The following is a 19,110-nucleotide window of genomic DNA, read 5'->3' as shown; positions in this document are numbered from 1 at the left end:
ATCCCTACAGTCTGCAACTGAAAATATAAGTTTGCAACAGGATAGACAGGACATTAAATATCAGTAAAATTGCGAACATGTCTGCAGATTTAGTATCCTTGCAATGATGAGAAACAAATTTGGTAAAAAAAATCGAAATCGAACGGGTTACAAAATGCATCATTTTGCTAATTTCAAACCTGATCGTGAGCCGGAATAGAGGGGATACGCAAGGCGTGTTATTCCACAAACTAAGTACTAATACAAATGACACGTGTATTACTACGTAGAGTCGGCGAAGTGCCGCTAAAAACGTTAAGGCCGTCTGATAAGTTGAAAAGAAAATACATGCCTGAAAACACAATCACATCTGGCATCCCTAGTCACGAAGAACGAACACAAAGAGGCGAATGTTGTGAATATCGCCAAACACCAAACCATCAGCTGGACTTTTGAGTGTCGCACTATTCTGACATTTCAGCGACAGGACGCTCACCAAGGAGCTCGGATTTCTACTGTCAAGTAGAGGCTCACCATGTGTTAGTGTTGTGATAATACTCCTCTCACACTATTGGACTGACTTTGGGATGGTCACCAAAGATAATCGTAGTACAAAATTTGTTCATTATCTTAGTGTGAGTACCATCAATTGATTCTCACGACAAATTGCAGCTCTGGATCCGAGAAGTTCGGTCCGGGATGTCGCCAATAAGCTGAATTTGTCAAGTTCATTCGTCCAGCGGACCAAGCAGCGGGAGGGCCTGCGTACATACAAGGTTCAGAAGGCTCCTAACCGCGACGAAAGGCAAAACATGGTGGGGAAGACGCGAGCCCGGAAGCTGTACACCGAAATGCTGACGAAGCCGCATTGCCAGGTAATGGACGACGAAACCTACGTCAAAGCGGACTTTCGTCAGCTGCCGGGCCTGTTGTTCTTCTCCGCAGAGGACAAATTCAGCGTTCCGGAGGAGATTCGCAAGCAGAAACTATCCAAGTTTGCCAAAACGTACATGGTGTGGCAAGCGATCTGCTCTTGCGGAAAGAGGAGCGCCCCCTTCGTGATGACCGGCACGGTAAACGGGCAGGTTTACCTTAAGGAGTGCCTACAGAAGCGCTTACAACCACTATTGAAGCAGCACGAGGGCCCGACCATCTTCTGGCCGGTTCTCGTTTCGTGCCACTATTCAAAGGACGTGTTGGAGTGGTACGAAGCAAACGGGGTCACCTTCGTGCCAAAGGAAATGAACCCGCCCAACGCGCCGGAGCTTCGCCCAATAGAGAAATATTGGGCAATTATGAAGCAGGCCCTCCGGAAGAACCCAAAAGTTGTCAAATCGGAGGCGGACTTCAAGAGAAAATGGATTTCTGTTCAAAAAAAACTACAACCTGACGTTGTACAGAACCTTATGGACGGGGTAAAGAGGAAGGTGTGAGCATACGGGCTTGGGCTCGAAGTATGAATAAAAAGAAAATGCCAAAAGTTGTTTAATAGTTTTTATTTTACTGTCTAAAATTTTCAAAAGGATCGGTCTACTGGGCGAATTTCTACAGCGTTTTTTCCGTGATGCAATTTGATGTGACACACCCTTTACTTGAAATACTAAATAATGCATCAAAATATCGTATCAAAACATTTGTTTGGGTTATTCCTAAAATACTGTGACACGAGTGATTGAAAAGTAGAATAAAATCCTCACGATTCCGCACAAAATGGAAACCAAGCGTTAGAGTGTAAACCTTGGTTGTCAACTGTGGTTAAAGGGCATTCAGGAAGTCAAGGCTGTTCCAACTCATCGGATTACGATTGAAAGATTGAAAGATGACCAGTGAACGGTGCGATGAATTGGTATCCAGGAAACCTACAAGTGTTATCGAGCAAATAGACAACCCAACCGAAGCCTCAAACAATAGTGATCAGAATGCGGGCTCGTATGCTTTATGACCAGGTACTGAAGAAACGCGATCATGTGTCTTGAGTAGTAGTCACCAGGGTTACCAAAACTACAGAATAATAATTTTTGACGTAGGACTACGTCTTTCATTTCTATACCGGGGTGTAAAATCAAAGTTTCGAAAACGAAAGCGTTACGCCGGAGACCGAGATTTTGAGTGTTAATAGCTCCTAAACAACTGAACGAAATGGTATGATAAACACTTCATTCGAAAGATAAAATGTCTACGCGTTCTATACTTGTTACTTTCTGATCCAAAAACTTGTTTCAATAGTCTTAAATTTGCTTTCAAAATAGGCTATTGAAATCACCAATCGGTATATAAGCGAGCGCCGCTCGGAAATCCACTCAGTTCTAATTGAACAGCGATTGGAGCATGTTGTCGCTGTTGTGGTGAAGCTCTTCATTTATCATGAAAGCGCGGATGAACGGTGTCACCAAGAGCCTGTTTGTTCACCTTAGGCCAGAAGTGAATCCATCAGGAGGAGAGTGATGCTACAAACGGTTCCCCGGGGAGATCTCGAAGCAGCCGCTACACACACACACATACACGCACGGAATTCTTTCCGTTTGGATCGAGAAAGATCCGGAAAATAATCTGCCAGTTCCTCTAGGAATTTAAAAATACATTCATGTGAAAGAGTTTATTTGAATGTTTTCTATTCATGTAACACTGTGACCAAATATTTTTCAATCAAGTGCTATTAACAGATGGTTATCGAGTTAGCATTAACCACTGGTGGGCTTCCAGTATCGAGGAAAATGTGGAAATATCTAATCGTTACTGAAAATAATCTGCCAGTTCCTCTGGGAATTTAAAATTACATTCATATGAAAGAGTTTATTTTAATGTTTTCTATTCATGTAACACTGTGACCAAATACATTAGGTTTTGTGATTTTTCAATCAATCGCAATCAACAGAATAGCTTCTGAAGATTATTCTTCCCCATCAGTAGGATATTTCCGTATCTAATATTGGATGCATAAAACCTTGTGCCTCCAACGTAACGCTCTCGTTTTCGAAGTTCTCCAAATATTCATTCATTCAGAATGAATTCAGATTCAACTTCATACAAATGATCTCTAAATCAACGATAGTCCTACGTCACCCTTGCGGTTATACCATAGATATAACCCACTTCCTGTTTTTTGGTTTTCATACAGATTTACCGGTTTTTCTAACAACGATCCAAAATTTTTTATGGCTTGATCTCAATAATATTTCTTCCCAACTCGCCAATTTTATTCATATAGCATTCGAATCAGTCTGAATGAGAGTCATTTTGGCATTCATTTGCAGCGTGTAGTGCTGCTTTCTCATTTTCAATCTAAGGCGAAAATATGCAAAAGTCTGCGTCATCGGCTAACTTTACAATAAATAAATAACACTGTTTATCTTTATCCTACTGAAGCACAGTGATTGCGAATTTCTACGTGGATACTATCAAAATCGTCAAATTCATAATAACTATGCCAATCAATGGTACTAAAACTAAGATAATGCCTCAATACACGGCCCAGACAGAGAAAGATATATTCTCGTTCATGTTCTTCTTTATCCTCTTAGAAAACACTTTCCAACTTCATGTTATGATGAGGTGTAATATTATCACGCTTCTTTATAGTAGCACTGGCAGCTATATGGATAGCGTGGTCATGTGAAATAGCTTTGCCTTCCAGCCGGCCTTGGTTCGATCCCCATTGACGTCGCATGGATTTTTTTTTGGCACAATCTCAAATGAAATGAGAAAAGAAAACAGAAAGAAATGTCTGCTCGCATTAATACAAACCATTTTTAAGGTTTGAAATCAGCTCATTATTTGCGCATTTGACCCTCCAGCACACGAAATGACATCATTTCTGCCAAAGATGAGTTTGGGTGTATACAATACATAAATACACTGTCGCATAAATTATAATATTAGTATACTTGCTGACGCGAATGACCAGAATGATCAACATCTGTACCGTGCGTCGAGAATTGCATCACATCCAGTCGAGTCTGCTCACAAATCTTTCATTCAACGCACGCATATGGTTTTGCGATGACACATTCTTGCGATAGTGGATTGCACCACTCCGTACGCACATGCATTCAACTGATGCGTTTATCATCGGCATCTTCTGAGGGTTATTCCCGGACTGCACACACCTTGCAATCAAGAGAACAATATATGTGGAACACTTCGTGGTTAGCATTAAACGAATGCTAATAAAATTACACATGATTCGCCTATGGCTTACGTGCAGTAAGTAGGTATGCAAAAACCGTATATACTTCGTAAAATTTCAAGCATGGAAACCAAGGTACGTCAAGACTAATGTGGTCTCCGCGGAGGAGTGGGTTACATCTCCCATATCATGCCGGGTGCCCCGGGTTAAATCATCGTTCTGGTCGGTATTTTCAAATAAAGTTCAACCGATTCGCACTGTAATATGTGTATTCTCGAGCTTGACACCCAGAATACAATCAAGACATTAGAGGTATTGAAGAAGAAGTCATAATACGTCTACTAAGTTTCATGGGGTCAAAATTCCATGCCATTAATAAAGTCGAATAAATAAAATTTGGAAAATCGAGCAACAAAGGTTCAGTGTTGATGTGTAAAGCCAATGGTTTCTTGTAAAATACTCAAACGATACACCAAACAAATTATAGGGATAGTTGACGGTCGAAATATCATAGAATTTTCATCGCTCGAAACAAATCGCAGTGCAACATCAATCAGTTACGATGCTTCCAGTCATGTGGTGGACAACTGACAAACAGCACTGTGAACAGAAACCGATGAGGAAATGATATGCACGCAGAATATTAAAGAGCTCGAAAAATCAGTTTGTTGCGTCAAGCTATGAGGGGAAATTTAGTGCTTGTAACGACATGCTCACACAGCCGGAGTCGTCCATTCACGTCCAGTTGAAGTGACTAAACAAAGACTACTAGCATTCGAATCCGATTCGACTGGAGAAATACATTTCTGTGCGGCATATAGCAACTTCGAATAAAGTAGAAAAGTGTCATTATGCTATACCATTTTATGTGTGGGAATTGAAAGCGGACAATCAGTTTACTGAAATGCACACAGTAATGATCAAATTACAACAGTTTTGATTGCGTCCAACGACGATAAATTCCAAGGTCTACCATCGGTGTTATGAAGAAATAGCTTGTACAGGAGGCGATCTGGCGTAGTGGTAACATCCATACCTCTCACGCAGAGATCACGAGTTCAATTCTCACTCCCGACGTTCTTCCAAAAATGGAAGAAAAAGTGACGAACCAGCCGAAATGTGTTGAAAGTCACTATAATAGAGAAAAAAAATAGCCTTGCACGAACTAATCTATAGGTGAAGTGAGAACATGTGGCCACTCTAAGAAATATGCCTATTTTCTGCGTCCATATACTGCTTCTATGCTCGTTTTTAGAAGAATATTGTAGCTAATATTATTGAGAAATACTTGGTTATGGAGAACGGAAATTTAAGAGGCAATAATACTGACTTTTTTGACTTAATTTACTTTGGCAAAACATTTTTTCGAATTATCTTCGATCATAACATTTTAGAACAAGAAAGTAATGAAACAATCACGACCTGATCAGCGATGAAGAATCATACGTTTTTCTCTACCATCTTAATAGTTTTATTGTAGTAATGATTGAAACTAAAAATACATCCAACCACACTGAACTGAAAGCCATATTCTTAAACTTAAATTCTGCCAATGTGAACTGGATGCATGCGTACAAAAAGTAAGTCATTTAGGACTACGTCTTTCATTTCTATACCGGAGTGTAAAATCAAAGTTTCGGAAACGAAAGCGTTCGGATCGCCAAAAAAGTTTGAAGATGAAAAATTGGAGGCTTCACTCGATCAAGATACGTCACAAAAGCTACAAGAACTGGCGATGAAAAGTGGGTCCATTACGACAATCCTAAACGTCGGCCAACGTATGGATACCCCGGCCATGCATCAACATCGAAGGCCGCGCGGAATATTCACGGCCAGAAGGTTATGCTGTCTACTTGGTGGGACCAGCTGCTAAAACCGAATGAAACCATTACGGGGACCTCTACCGACAACAATTGATGCGTTTGAGCCGTGCACTGAAGGAAAAACGGTCACAATACGAGCAAAGACACGATAAAATTATTTCGCAGTACGACAATGCTCGGTCGGAAACCGGTCCAAACATAAGTGGAAACGCTGAAATGGGAGGTCCTATCTCACCCGCCGTACTCTCCAAACATTACTCCATCCGATTACTACCTATTTCGATCGATGCAACATGGCCTGGTTGACCAGCACTTCTTCAATTTTGATGAAATCAAAAATTGAATAGATTCGTGGTGAGCCGACAAACCAGCCGATTATTTCCGCAAAGGGATCCGTGAATTGCCAGAAAGATAGGAAAAAGTTGTGACTTGCGATGGGCAATATTTTGAATATTTAATTTGTAACAATTTTTGCAGAGTAAAACATTAACATAAAAAAACGAAAAAACTTTCCGGTACTGTTATAAAAGAGAGTTTTTCCCACGTACGTATAACTGATCATCACAGGAGAACGGCTGATCAGGTCTGCGTCGTCCATATATTTTTTAACATTGTCTTCAGTCAAATTAGAATGATACAATACTGTGGGGGATATTTGAGATAAATAGGAAAGATCTGTAGAGATCTGAACGATAACATCGGCTAGTATAGGCTAGTATAGGATATATTTATGCTTTTTTCGACTATTTTTTTTTTAAAATCATTATTGAAATAGTAGGTACAAGCACGGAATAAGCTTGGCCTATTCACCCAGAGTCGCAATTGAAATTGTCTCATAAATACAAAAACATAGTAAGAAACACATAACGTTTCGCATGATGAGGCTTGGGCTAGTTGGTATGGCATATTTTCCAGGGTCAAAATCATAAAAGAGAATGTGATAAGGTTTATCAGAACATTGTAAGTCGTTATCCACCAATGACCACTTTACCCCCAAACATCAAAGTAATTTCTATGCGAATTAATCTGAAATTTTAAAAATTTGTGTTCACCACTCCTAGAATATGTGAACAGTCGTCCAAACTGATGAATTGTGCAAGATATCAGTGTAACATGCCACAGCTCTACTGGAGTACAGGGCGAAATGAAATTCATGTCATGAAATTCTTCAAACATAAGGTGACTATCAACACAGCATCAATATTCAATGGTTATACTACCAAACAAGCAGGTTACCACTTTACCCCCACTACCCCTACGTATTAATAATTCAGTGCGAGCGTGGCAGAACGATTGATATACAGCGATGAACACAAAAAAATCCACATCCATTCGAAATCAAAGTGTTCCAATATGAAAAGTTTTTTCAAACTTTTCGGTATTCCAGTATTCCAAAAGTAGGTAATTAGTAGACTATTTTGCCATTTCAGTATCGTTGATTTATTTTTTAGAAAAACAAAAAATTACTTTGTTCCTAAATGGGTACTTTCAGGGTATGTTATAAGAAAAATCCACTTGCGCAAATTTGCTATACCGTGTTTTGTTCATCGATGCACCCATCGGTTTTGACAGCTGGTTGTTTTCATTTGACATAAACATAAAAAAGCCGCTGGAGTTCAGGGAACGCGTAATTCAATCGGAAGAATCCATGTTCGAGTTGTTGAACAAGAAAAGGCGAAAACCTGCAAGGATTAATGCTTAGAATGGGGCTGGAGGATAACTACACGTTCCAGCAAGATAATGACCCGAAGCATACTGCGAAGTAGGGATTGCATTACCGTGCCAAAATTTCAATAACCGGTTATTCGGTAATGAAAATTTCTTTACCGGTAAATTACCGGTGAAAAAATACTTTAAAATAAACCATTTTCTTGAAGAAACAACTTTCATTGATAATAATTAGTTTACAAGAAAACATTTTTCAAGTTTTTGCTACTTAGTAGCTGCTTTACTACTATTTAGGGACACAAATAGTGTTTATTTTGTCGTTTTCTGATCTTAATCGGATCTCATGAACGAAATTTACAGGAGAAAAAAACGCATGTTCATAGTTCAATGATGTTGGGCGTATGGTACGAAAAGCATCGAATACCATTGTCATGTATTTGCCTTTGATGACCTTTGATTGCTGCAATCGTCGTTCAAGTTTTCTCTTGATGCTCAACTATTCTGCAGGTTCTGCATCGTCCAATAGATTTTTTCCCTCTTGTTGTGCAGCTACTGAAGTCTGAAGTCACGAACGATTTTAAATGTCTGCTTGATCAATGCATTTCGTGACATTTGATAGAAGACGCCGAAGTCATCATTTATTATGTCACGACTAGGAATGGGCGCTCTTTAGAAAAAGATCGATCTTGACGAATAGATTTTCTGAATGGCGTAGGGATCGATCCACTGATTAATCGGTACCAAAGAATCGATCTTTGAAAAACCAAATGTATTTTTTACAATTTCTTTATTTACTCTATATGTTTTTTTTTAAACAGGGAATACAAATTCAAACATCAAAGACATTTAATTTTTGTTACTTATTATGAAGGCCACAACAAATTTAAAGCACAGAAAAATTGCATTTCCCAGAGCACTCGTCTTGAGAAATCGGGAGAAATTAATTGAAAATTATTACTAGAAATTCAACAACTGGTATTTGTTCAGAACTCAGCTAGCAAACATAGTAATAGTAATAGTAATAGTAATTGTAATAGTAATAGTAATAGTAATAATAAGTAATTATTAGTAATAACAAGCCCTGCCAGTAACACCGGCTGAGTGTATCCTATGGCTTACCTTCCCTACTAACACACTCCTAAATTCCCGAGACATTTATGAGAGGTCGTAGAGTTCTCTGCATCTCTCTTAAGTAAATGTTGAACTAACATTCCTTCCCTTTCCTTAGCAGTTGCAAGAACGTTGCCAGGACAATTCTTAACTGTTGGAGAGAGCATGCCTTCATCTAAGAGATATTACCAATCATCAGCAATGGATGGAGGCTAGTTTTCAACTTAACAGTTCTGAATTCGTACCACCTACGATATTGTGCAACTTGCTCAATGCTAATGCTAACTCAGCTAGCAAACATCCCATGAAATCCGTTTGTGCTACACTGAATAACAAATCTATAAAAAGGTTTTTCTAAGATCGAAAAAATCGGAAGAAAAAGATCGATTTTCGCGATTTTTTCGAGTACAAAGAATCGATCCAAAAAATCGAAATGGAAAAGATCGATCTTCTATAAATCGATCCAAGATCGCCCAATCCTAATCACGTGCACGAGCAGAATGATTATTCATATACGCGAACAAATCTGCCAATACAAAACGTTTATCCTTTCCTTTCCTTCAGGGCTCCAAGCAGCTGCTTCGAAATTTCTGACGGTTGCTCCGATAGCTCTTCTAACATAAATTTCAATCCGACGTCAGGTTCATAAAGGGTGCAGTTCCCATTATCGCTGTTTGTTCTTCATCGCTGAAGCTTATCCTGTGTCTCGTCTTCAGATCGTGCAGCTCTGAAGCTGAAGCTCGGAGGTCTTAGAATCGGCGCAACGCTACTAAAGGGTGTGTCACATCAAATTGCATCACGGAAAAAACGCTGTAGAAATTTAATTTTTAGGAATTATATCTTCAGCTTTCGCTTATAATCAGATAAGAGTGTATAGATCACGTTGGCCATGCTTCACTGTAAATTTTTCGTAAATTTGGAAAAATGTCGTCGAACGATAAAAAGCGTCGTGAATTAATCCTGTGCACTCATTTTGAGAATCCGGAGTTGTCACATCGGGACATCGGTAAGATGCTGGGAATCGTCCAATCCACGGTCAGCAGAGTACTAAAACGATACTTCGAGAACCTAACCATCGACCGGAAGGTGAAGAACGGCAAAAATGGATGCTCCGTCAGTGAAAAAGATCACAAGCGCGTAGTTAAGCAGTTTAGACGTGATCCGAGAAGTTCGGTTCGGGATGTAGCCAATAAGCTGAATTTGTCAAGTTCATTCGTCCAGCGGACCAAGCAGCGGGAGGGCCTGCGTACATACAAGGTTCAGAAGGCTCCTAACCGCGACGAAAGGCAAAACATGGTGGGGAAGACGCGAGCCCGGAAGCTGTACACCGAAATGCTGACGAAGCCTGGAAGCCTGGTAATGGACGACGAAACCTACGTCAAAGCGGACTTTCGTCAGCTGCCGGGCCTGTTGTTCTTCTCCGCAGAGGACAAATTCAGCGTTCCGGAGGAGATTCGCAAGCAGAAACTCTCCAAGTTTGCCAAAAAGTACATGGTGTGGCAAGCGATCTGCTCTTGCGGAAAGCGGAGCGCCCCCTTCGTGATGACCGGCACGGTAAACGGGCAGGTTTACCTTAAGGAGTGCCTACAGAAGCGCTTACTACCCCTATTGAAGCAGCACGAGGGCCCGACCATCTTCTGGCCGGATCTCGCTCCGTGCCACTATTCAAAGGACGTGTTGGAGTGGTACGAAGCCAACGGGGTCACCTTCGTGCCAAAGGAAATGAACCCGCCCAACGCGCCGGAGCTTCGCCCAATAGTGAAATATTTGGCGATTTTGAAGCAGGCCCTCCGGAAGAACCCAAAAGTTGTCAAATCGGAGGCGGACTTCAAGAGAAAATGGATTTCTGTTCAAAAAAAACTACAACCTGACGTTGTACAGAACCTTATGGACGGGGTAAAGAGGAAGGTGCGAGCATACGGGCTCGAAGTATGAATAAAATGAAAATGCCAAAAGTTGTTTAATAGTTTTTATTTTACTGTCTAAAAATTTCAAAAGGATCGGTCTACTGGGCGAATTTCTACAGCGTTTTTTCCGTGATGCAATTTGATGTGACACACCCTTTAGTTGTGTTTTTTCGATCTTATTTTGATTCTCGAGTAATATTTCGAAGCGGCATAAAGGCAAATATTATTGTAAAAATTAAATTACCGAAATTACCGGTTATTGGTTGTAAAATTACCGGTGATTCGGTAATGAAAAATGACCCGGTATTACCGGTAAAACCGGTTAACAATCCCTACTGCGAAGAAAACAGCAGCATTCTTCCGATCGACTCGGATCAAACCAATGGTGTGGCCACCCTAAAGCTCCGACTTGAATTCTATTGAGAATTTATGAGCGATTTTGGACAACAAGGCGGACAAAATTGCCGTTACGAACAAGCAAAACTCTTTGCTGCGTTGAAGAAGACTTGGGACAAGCTGGACCCCCAAAACCTCCGGAACCTCGTTCAGAGTATGCCAAAGCGTTCTCAGTTGGTTATCGAAGCCAAAGGGGGTCATATTGACTACTAATTATTTGTATTTATTCGTTTAAATTTTTTTCTGAATAAACCATTAAGTGGATTTTTTTGTCATACCCCAAAAATACTCATTTAGAGACAAAAGTCATTTCTAGTCCGTATGTTGATGTAAAATTAACACTCAACCCTGAACGCTACGCTAACATTAAAAGGACTCCAATCACCGTTGTCAAACATTCCGATTTTTGTAATATCTCTACTTCTGCGATCCAAACGTTCGTACCCAAGAATTTTCAAAAACAGTTACTCTTTCAATCTTATGGCTGGTTCTCCACTCGGACCACGGGTTTACGTAGGAAGAATGTCGAGAGTGAGAACTAAATTTTTAGCCTATTGTCACTTTGCAGCTTTGCGAAGCATTCGCGCCGTTCAGTAACAGCAATTAGTGAGCTTGCACTCTATGGGAAAAGGAAAAAAAATGCACCCGACCAGAATATGAACAGCCATAGCTCCCTGTAACGATAAAGAAGAAATCAACGCGCAGCTACCGAAGTGAAAAAAGGGGCAATTTTGAATACATTCTAGCCGGAGAGGCTGATCGTAACGGAATCCTTATTGATAGCTATGTTGTAAACGACGACGACGAGTTTGTCTACCTTGGCACGCTGATAACCACCGATAACAATAACAACAGTGAGATACGATGACGCATAGTGTGGAGACGATCTGGCGAAGTGGTTAACATATGTACCTCTGACGCTAATGGCCACGAGTTCAGCTCTCACTCTCGACATTCTTCCTTCGGAATGGAAGTAAAATCATGGTCGGGGTTACGAACCAGCCAAAGGAAATCGTGTCTACTATAGGTTCAGCAAATGCCTAAGGTTCAATAGTCCTCGACACACAAATCTATGACACTATCGGTAGTCCTCTAAGGGCAGGAAACCAAGATGACGCTCGAATAGTACTCGCAAGCACTTGGTGTTTCTGAACTCTACGGCGAACCCAGCATCCAGAAAATCTCGAAGGCTGCAGGAGTGCAATGAGCTGGCATGTTGCAAGATTGCCGGATTGCAGCCCCGCAAAGATGCTGTTCACACCAAATCCGGTGGAGACAAGAATATAAAAGCAGTCCAACGAGCGAACGAAAATGTTGGACCAGGTGGAGCAACACTTGGCAAGAATTGGTGTTGGCCCGAGGTTAGATAACTGCAGCCATGGATTGAGTTTTTTTTATATATTGTGAATGAGATCCTAATCTCTCCTGAGATGTACTATCATTGTTAAAAAAAAGTAATAACTAAGGCGAGCCCAGACTAGGCTCTCAGGTTTGTAATGTAAAGTTTCGCGATGAATAGAGTTCACAAACCACAAGAGTATCGGGTCGCTAAGCGAACGCGCAGCCAATGTGGCTACGACGACCCCCTTCCGACATGTGATCTTATCTTCTTTGTTTTTAAGAGGCTTTAAACTTTGCAGTTCATTCGACATGTGATTACCACATGTTTTAGTTTATGGTGAATTATTTTGATTCGCCTCAAGGGAAGGTTGTGCAAATCGAATGCCCTAGTTTTTTTTTGACAATAGGAACTATGGTTACTATAAAAGAGACATTATGGAGTTACCTTGTTCTTCTTCTTCTTAAATGGCACTAACGTTCCTAGAGAAACTTCGCCGTAGTATTATCAGGACCCGAAATCTTCGAAGAAGAAAAATGAATATCGACTATCATCTCTGTCGCTTCGCTTCGACTAGCACTACATGCATTGAGTTGACTAGAAATGAATTGACAAGCGTGTAAGAGCGAGGATGACTGATGAACTATTCTAGCTAATCGTTATTCTAATTGACGTGACTAATGAATACAAATTTGCTTCTTCATGCAACTGACTTCAATCCACACTTCTTCTTCCTCCTGACAAGAATCTCTTTACCCGCAAACATAGTCTTATTTTTACGTCCATCTATATATATAAAAATGGTTTTCTGTCTGTATGTCTGTCTGATTCTTATGGACTCGGAAACTACTGAACCGATCAACATGAAAATTGGTATGTAGGGATTTTTGGGGCCGGGGAAGGTTTTCGTGATAGTTTGAGACCCCTCCCCCCTCTCTAAGGGTGGTTAGACTCTCCTGCCATACAAATGAAACACAAATTTCTGAATTACTCGAGAATTGATCAAGCAAACGAAACCAAATTTGGCATTTGAAGGTTTTGGGATGCTTAATATTTCTATGGTGGTTAGACACTCCTCCCGCTCTCTAAGAGTGGGCTGTCACACAAATGAAACACAAATTTCTGCATAACTCGAAAACTAATCAAGCAAATTGAGCCACATTTGGCATGTGAAGGTTTTACGGGGCATGAAACGTTTCTAGGGTGAATACACTCCTCCCCCGCTAGAATCGTACGCACGTGTTTCCGTGGTGCTGACTCTGCGCGAACCCCTGTTTTATAATCAATCCGCTATGTTGAACTTGCCACCCGGAAATTTGGCGAATAAAACAAAAACTAAAGTGGGGCCGGTTCGACATAAGCGAAACTTATAAATTAAATAAGGGCGCTTCACAAGCACAATTTGGGATGTAAGGGTTTTGGGGTATGATAAATGTTTCTATAATGGTATGACACCCCTCCGGAAAATTCGGAAAATTAAATTCCCATATGTTCTACAATTACATAGTGACAAGTTCGGTTAGTCCTGGAAATGGATTTTAATGTGATGAAACGCACTCCTATATCTTCTTCTATCTATACTAAAAAAAGGATCGCCGGATGTGTTGATAAGAGCAGAACTTGAGGAAGGAATTGTCCGATTTAGGGCTGTCTTAATTCTATCATATTTTCTGTACCAAACATATATTCCATGTAACGGAGAAATATGTTATTTGCAAGTGATTGAAAAATCTTGAACGAGAATTGTGTCTGAAAATAATCTGATATTATAATTATGAGTTTTGTTAGAAATACTAGGAATTTTATAGTAAATGGTAAATTCAACGGTGTCGAATAGAAGATCAATCGTATTGATTGGTATTGATTGATTATGGAATCTACGTCCATATATTGTTTAGAAAATATAGGAGAAAGATCATTTGTATGTTTTGAAACGAAAAATAATTATAAATAAATAATTAATATAATCATTAATGTTCAACAGTCCGAAACAGCAAAAAGCCAGATGTTGCCACGTCACAAAAGCATTTGACTGACACCAAGCCAATCTAACTATAAAATATTCTCCAACTGATGATTCTTGTTGGAAATTTTCTTAATTTTACTATAACATCGTTTAATTTTGTGTGCTTTATTCATGAAAACGCAATAAAAGTGTTTGTAGTGAGTCAAAATGTTGTTACGTCACACTGGAATGGGTCGTATACTTTGCGTGACGTGACAACAACTTCTGAAGACAGTTGATACTCCTCTATTTGTGGATCGATCTCAACCAAATTTTGTGGGTTGTTGACCTTCATTCTTTGCTCAGAGAAACCCAAGTATAAAAATGTTTGAACCTGTGTTCATCTGATAAACTAAAAAATGCTCTATTTTTGTGACGTGACAACGCTTCAAAATACCTGTTTTTCAAATGCTTGTTTCTTATGAATTACAAAATGCAACGTAGGTCTACTCACGGCTCTTCAAACAAGCATTTAATCACGTATTCAATGGTATATAGACATTGAAGTTTGGTTAAGCATGTTCAGAGATATCTCAAGAAATATAAAAATAGTAAAAACCTAAAATATTTTAAATATAATTATGTAGTTTTTAAACTCGCCTCACTTAAAGGTTGGTGCATAACAAATAAATTTGTTACAAAAAATTTATGATATAACTAGTGCTTATTCAAATAACGTTTTTAATTTTCTCCTAAAACTAGATTTGAAATTTGATTCTCTGGTGCATAAGCTCATGGAATGGGTCTATTTTATACGTGAGAGTAATTTTCGTGTACTTCAAAATATAATGAAGTCCACATGACGAGGAAGAATGAAATGAGGTAGTCGAGTCGTAGAGGGAGATAACGACTAAACGCCCGACTAACTATTGAGTCATGCTGACGGACAAACTGCGTGCAGAAGCCAAAAGTAATTTTCAATTGAATACGAAAGGGAATTTCTTCATAGTCCGCTGACTATCCTCAGTTGAATATGACTATGCCCAGCCCTTACTTGCATAATTTTCATTAATACTCAGTTGTGGTTTCTATGCCAAATAACAAGCCTTGAATGCATTCTGAGTGGCAAGCTCTAGAGAATACGAGTGACGACAGTGCAAATCGGTTGAAATTTCTTTGACGAAAAATTCTCCGGCCAGAACGTGAATCGAACTCGAATGCTCGACAAGTTATGTGTGACGCTAACCATCATGAGAATCGGTTGAGCCATGAGAGCACTGAGTACCTAAGTGGCTAAAATTTATCGACCAAACGGCGCTTAGTTGGCCAAAATCGGATAATTCCGACTTAACTTAATAAAATCTTCAATTTCATGCAAAAAAAATATATTCTTGTCACTATATCGCATATCCTAAGTCATTCCAGAGACGTTAGTTCAATTTGCAGTCATACAGCGCATGATAATGAACGTATCGTTTAAAATACAAACATCATGTGTCATTTTCCGATATGATTTAGGATTTAGCATTCATTCACCATGGAAAACACAAAATAAAATCAGTGGAATCGAATAACTCAATTGATGGCTGGCAAGAATTTCGTGACCTTCGACATTTGGAATCGAATATCAAATTATGCGGGAAGGATGAATCATTAGAATTTTAACGAACTTTATAATAATACATACGTATACCCAAAATGTCAACATTTAGGTGAAACAAATTTCTCGGAGAACATTGCATGGTTTCGGCCGATGGAGGGTCCAAAATATGCTTTGGCGCTTCCGACTTCATCCACAGGGGCGCGCTGTGTTTTTGAAGAGAAAACTCTCGCGGTGAGAGGACCCGCGCCCTGTTACACAAGAAGGGAAGTGAATATAGCAACAGGGAAATTGAACAACCGTATCCAGGATCTATCCTCGCACACACTCAACTCGTCCTGGCTCTAGGATTCGAAGCACAAACATTACCAGTTTTCGGAACAAAAAAAAACCACACGCAACCTTTTCGAGATTATCGTGAAAGTTGAATATAATTTTGGGCATTTTCAATAACACTGTCGTTGTGTGAGAATAGTCGTGACCGTTACTCCAGATATCCTTCCATATTACTATAAACACTTGAATACCGCTGCGTTGTTACCGCACACCTGTTATTTTCGTAAAACCATGTATTGCTTTTTGCTGGATATAATCCGTCCTGCCGTTCTTTGCACTTGTACCACTTTTCCACGGAAAATCTTCTTTGGGCATGCTGACTCTGTTTCACTCTATACATTTTCTCACATAAGGACTAATTTTTTACCACATCCGAAACCGCAATATCATCATCATTACAATACCTTCGACTAACTCTATCTTTGTCACATCCGCTCTAATCAGCCAGAACTATAGATTTCTTAATTGGTACATTGATACTTTTTCTCTCGTTGCCGTAGAGTTGGAGCAACATTTTCCTTCCTCTTCTGAGTTCTTCCTTCATCTTTCACTTGTCACTGGAGTCACACACAAACATTCCGTACGGTGCCCTGCTCGAACGCATATGCTTCTCGCGTTGCTACAATACAATTTCTCGTCATACTATCATATGCAAGATGAGCATGTGTGGACGTTTCTGGGAGAGCTGTCGACAAAAACGACGATCAGAGCATACATTTAGCGGACAGCATTCGTATTCCGGGTAACAGGAATAAGAAAAACAAGCATAGCAATAGACTCTCGTAATACCAATGCCTGAAACAATAGAAGATAAGTTGTTGCCCATCCCCAATCATCTAGTGGTTTTGCACCGAACCCTTCACGCTAACATTTTCTGCAATGTATTCCAGGTCTTCCGAATATGTTTGATTTTTTGTATCCAAAACTGGTACACAACGAGTGTTCGTCAATTATATTATTCAAAGACCAAATATTGGCTTGACACCAGAACATAGAGCACTGCGTAACATGAAGGAACCATGAATATTTGCGGAGATTAACAGATCCATTGATTGACCTATATCACGCAAATGGAATCTATCTCCAATTAGATGGAAGAATTAGCCGATTATATTCTACACGATAGCATTCACCGATGGAATTTGTTAGAAACAAAACAAAAATTATGCTCTCATCTGGCAATTGGCATTATGCTGCTGTGCATGCATGGGCCACATAAAACCTTAATAATCGGCAATCGGATTTCGGTCGTTTTCCACTAATATTAGCATTAGAGCGACGATGACCTCTCTCTTTAATGCGATGATGGTGAATGTCTACTGTAGCTAGTATCTCTTGAGAGAGACTGGGTTTTCTGTATGGCAATCTGTTATCACTGTTAAATACCAATTTTTGGAACCGTATCCGATGGTTGCCGAACGGCGTTCTTCGTGGCATTATCATCCAACAAACATATATATGAAAATCTTCCAATTGAAAACAAACTTCATATTTTGTGGGAATCATCCACCTTCCTTATCAGACTTAGAAACCAATAGAGAGTGTAGGAGTCTGAGGAGTGTCAGGAGATAAAAAGGGAAAATAACAATGTTTTCCTCTGGTGTAAGTGTAGTTTCGAATACGGGCGATCATAACACACATACTGCATTCCTAGTCACTGGCTCTACAGTGATTTCCAGATGAAACGAGCTTTCAGTATTTTCGCTTACTGTGTGTACGTAGTTGATATTGAAAAACAAGTTGAAACAGTGTGCGTAAGTACGTGAACTTGTAGCAGCCTCGCAGAGAACTACGGTTCGGTATTGGTGTAAACTTTCAGCCATACGTATTAGTATCAATATTTCAATATCTCTATATTATGAATTTTCCATTTTCCCGATTTTCTTCCACATTTTCAGCTATTCCCGATGGTGCCAAGCTATTCATAATGAACATTTGTCTTCGACCGATCAAAAGCACTAAATCCAGCAGCTCATCACTTGTTGTAGATCGTAGCTCCACAGCAGTCGATTGAAAATAACTTCACTTTGCTTTTCTATCTCTGGCTAGTGTAAAAAAAAGCTCCATCCAATATTGACAGGAGCATTACCACAAGAGAACACACAGAGGTGGAAAAAAATACACACCCTCTTGGATTAATTTCCACTTTGCACAGCTCATATAAAGAAAATAACTCGAAATTGATTAATGTTGAATAACATCTCCAACTAGCACTTCCAATCCACGGTTTTAGGCTGTCAATATATGCACTGTTAATATCGCTACTTCTCCGAATCGAGATTTTGGAACGACCCTTCCTTGTACACCAGCATAAGCACAGGCGACGGATCTGTGCAGGAGCGCTTGTCTCGGATTTTATGTTGGCACCCACCAAAGTATTCCAGCTAGCAGGTTAACTCAACTAGGAAACACTTTCTCGTACCTTGCACCGTCGAACGCGACCACAGTTAAGCAATTTGCACTATCCGAAACGAATGAAAAATACTTTTTCCTCCAGACAACTGCACAATTTGATTCACGAGACTCAGAACAACAGCACAGAGACAGCACAAATTTTTGCAATCGGATGAATGGTACACTATTTTCTCCCGTTCGACGTTCGTCCAGTAGGTTTTCACATTTCTTCTCGCTCAGGGAGCCAGCCACAAGTCACCGCTCTCGCTCGTAAAGCTGACACAGCCGAACGTTTGTGTCCCGGCTAATCGGCAAGAAAATTTCGCTATATTTTTATGCAATCAAGCTCAACTGAATGAATAATTTTTTGTTCTTTTCCGACTGATATAAATTGATTCTTTAAAATCTGCACTCTCAGAAAAATAATTAATGGAGGACATATGTCACCAACTTGCAGAAATTTGCTAATAAATAATCTATATTAGTT

The 19,110-nt window shown here is 39.8% G+C and overlaps 1 protein-coding gene across 7 annotated transcripts in view; it reads right to left on the bottom strand.

Annotated features, from left to right (window-relative positions):
* LOC129764376 (guanine nucleotide-binding protein G(s) subunit alpha) overlaps positions 1 to 18,855 on the bottom strand; it is a 56,558-nt gene extending 37,703 nt beyond the window's left edge. For 2 of the 7 annotated variants that reach the window (XR_008741127.1, XR_008741128.1), the window contains exon 1: positions 18,652 to 18,855. The gene's annotated coding sequence lies outside the window, so the exon portion shown is untranslated. Of the gene's footprint in view, positions 1 to 16,633; positions 16,788 to 18,355; positions 18,558 to 18,600; positions 18,618 to 18,651 lie in introns of those variants that run through there. The other 5 variants (XM_055763374.1, XM_055763372.1, XM_055763376.1 and 2 more) reach the window with 4 other exon arrangements.
* Positions 18,856 to 19,110: the final 255 nt, after the last annotated feature.

This window comes from Toxorhynchites rutilus, chromosome 2 (assembly GCF_029784135.1).
Source record: "Toxorhynchites rutilus septentrionalis strain SRP chromosome 2, ASM2978413v1, whole genome shotgun sequence".
NCBI classification, from domain to species: Eukaryota; Metazoa; Arthropoda; class Insecta; order Diptera; family Culicidae; genus Toxorhynchites; species Toxorhynchites rutilus.
Note: the sequence above shows the minus strand (reverse complement) of the source record. Positions and strands in the feature narration are given on the sequence as shown.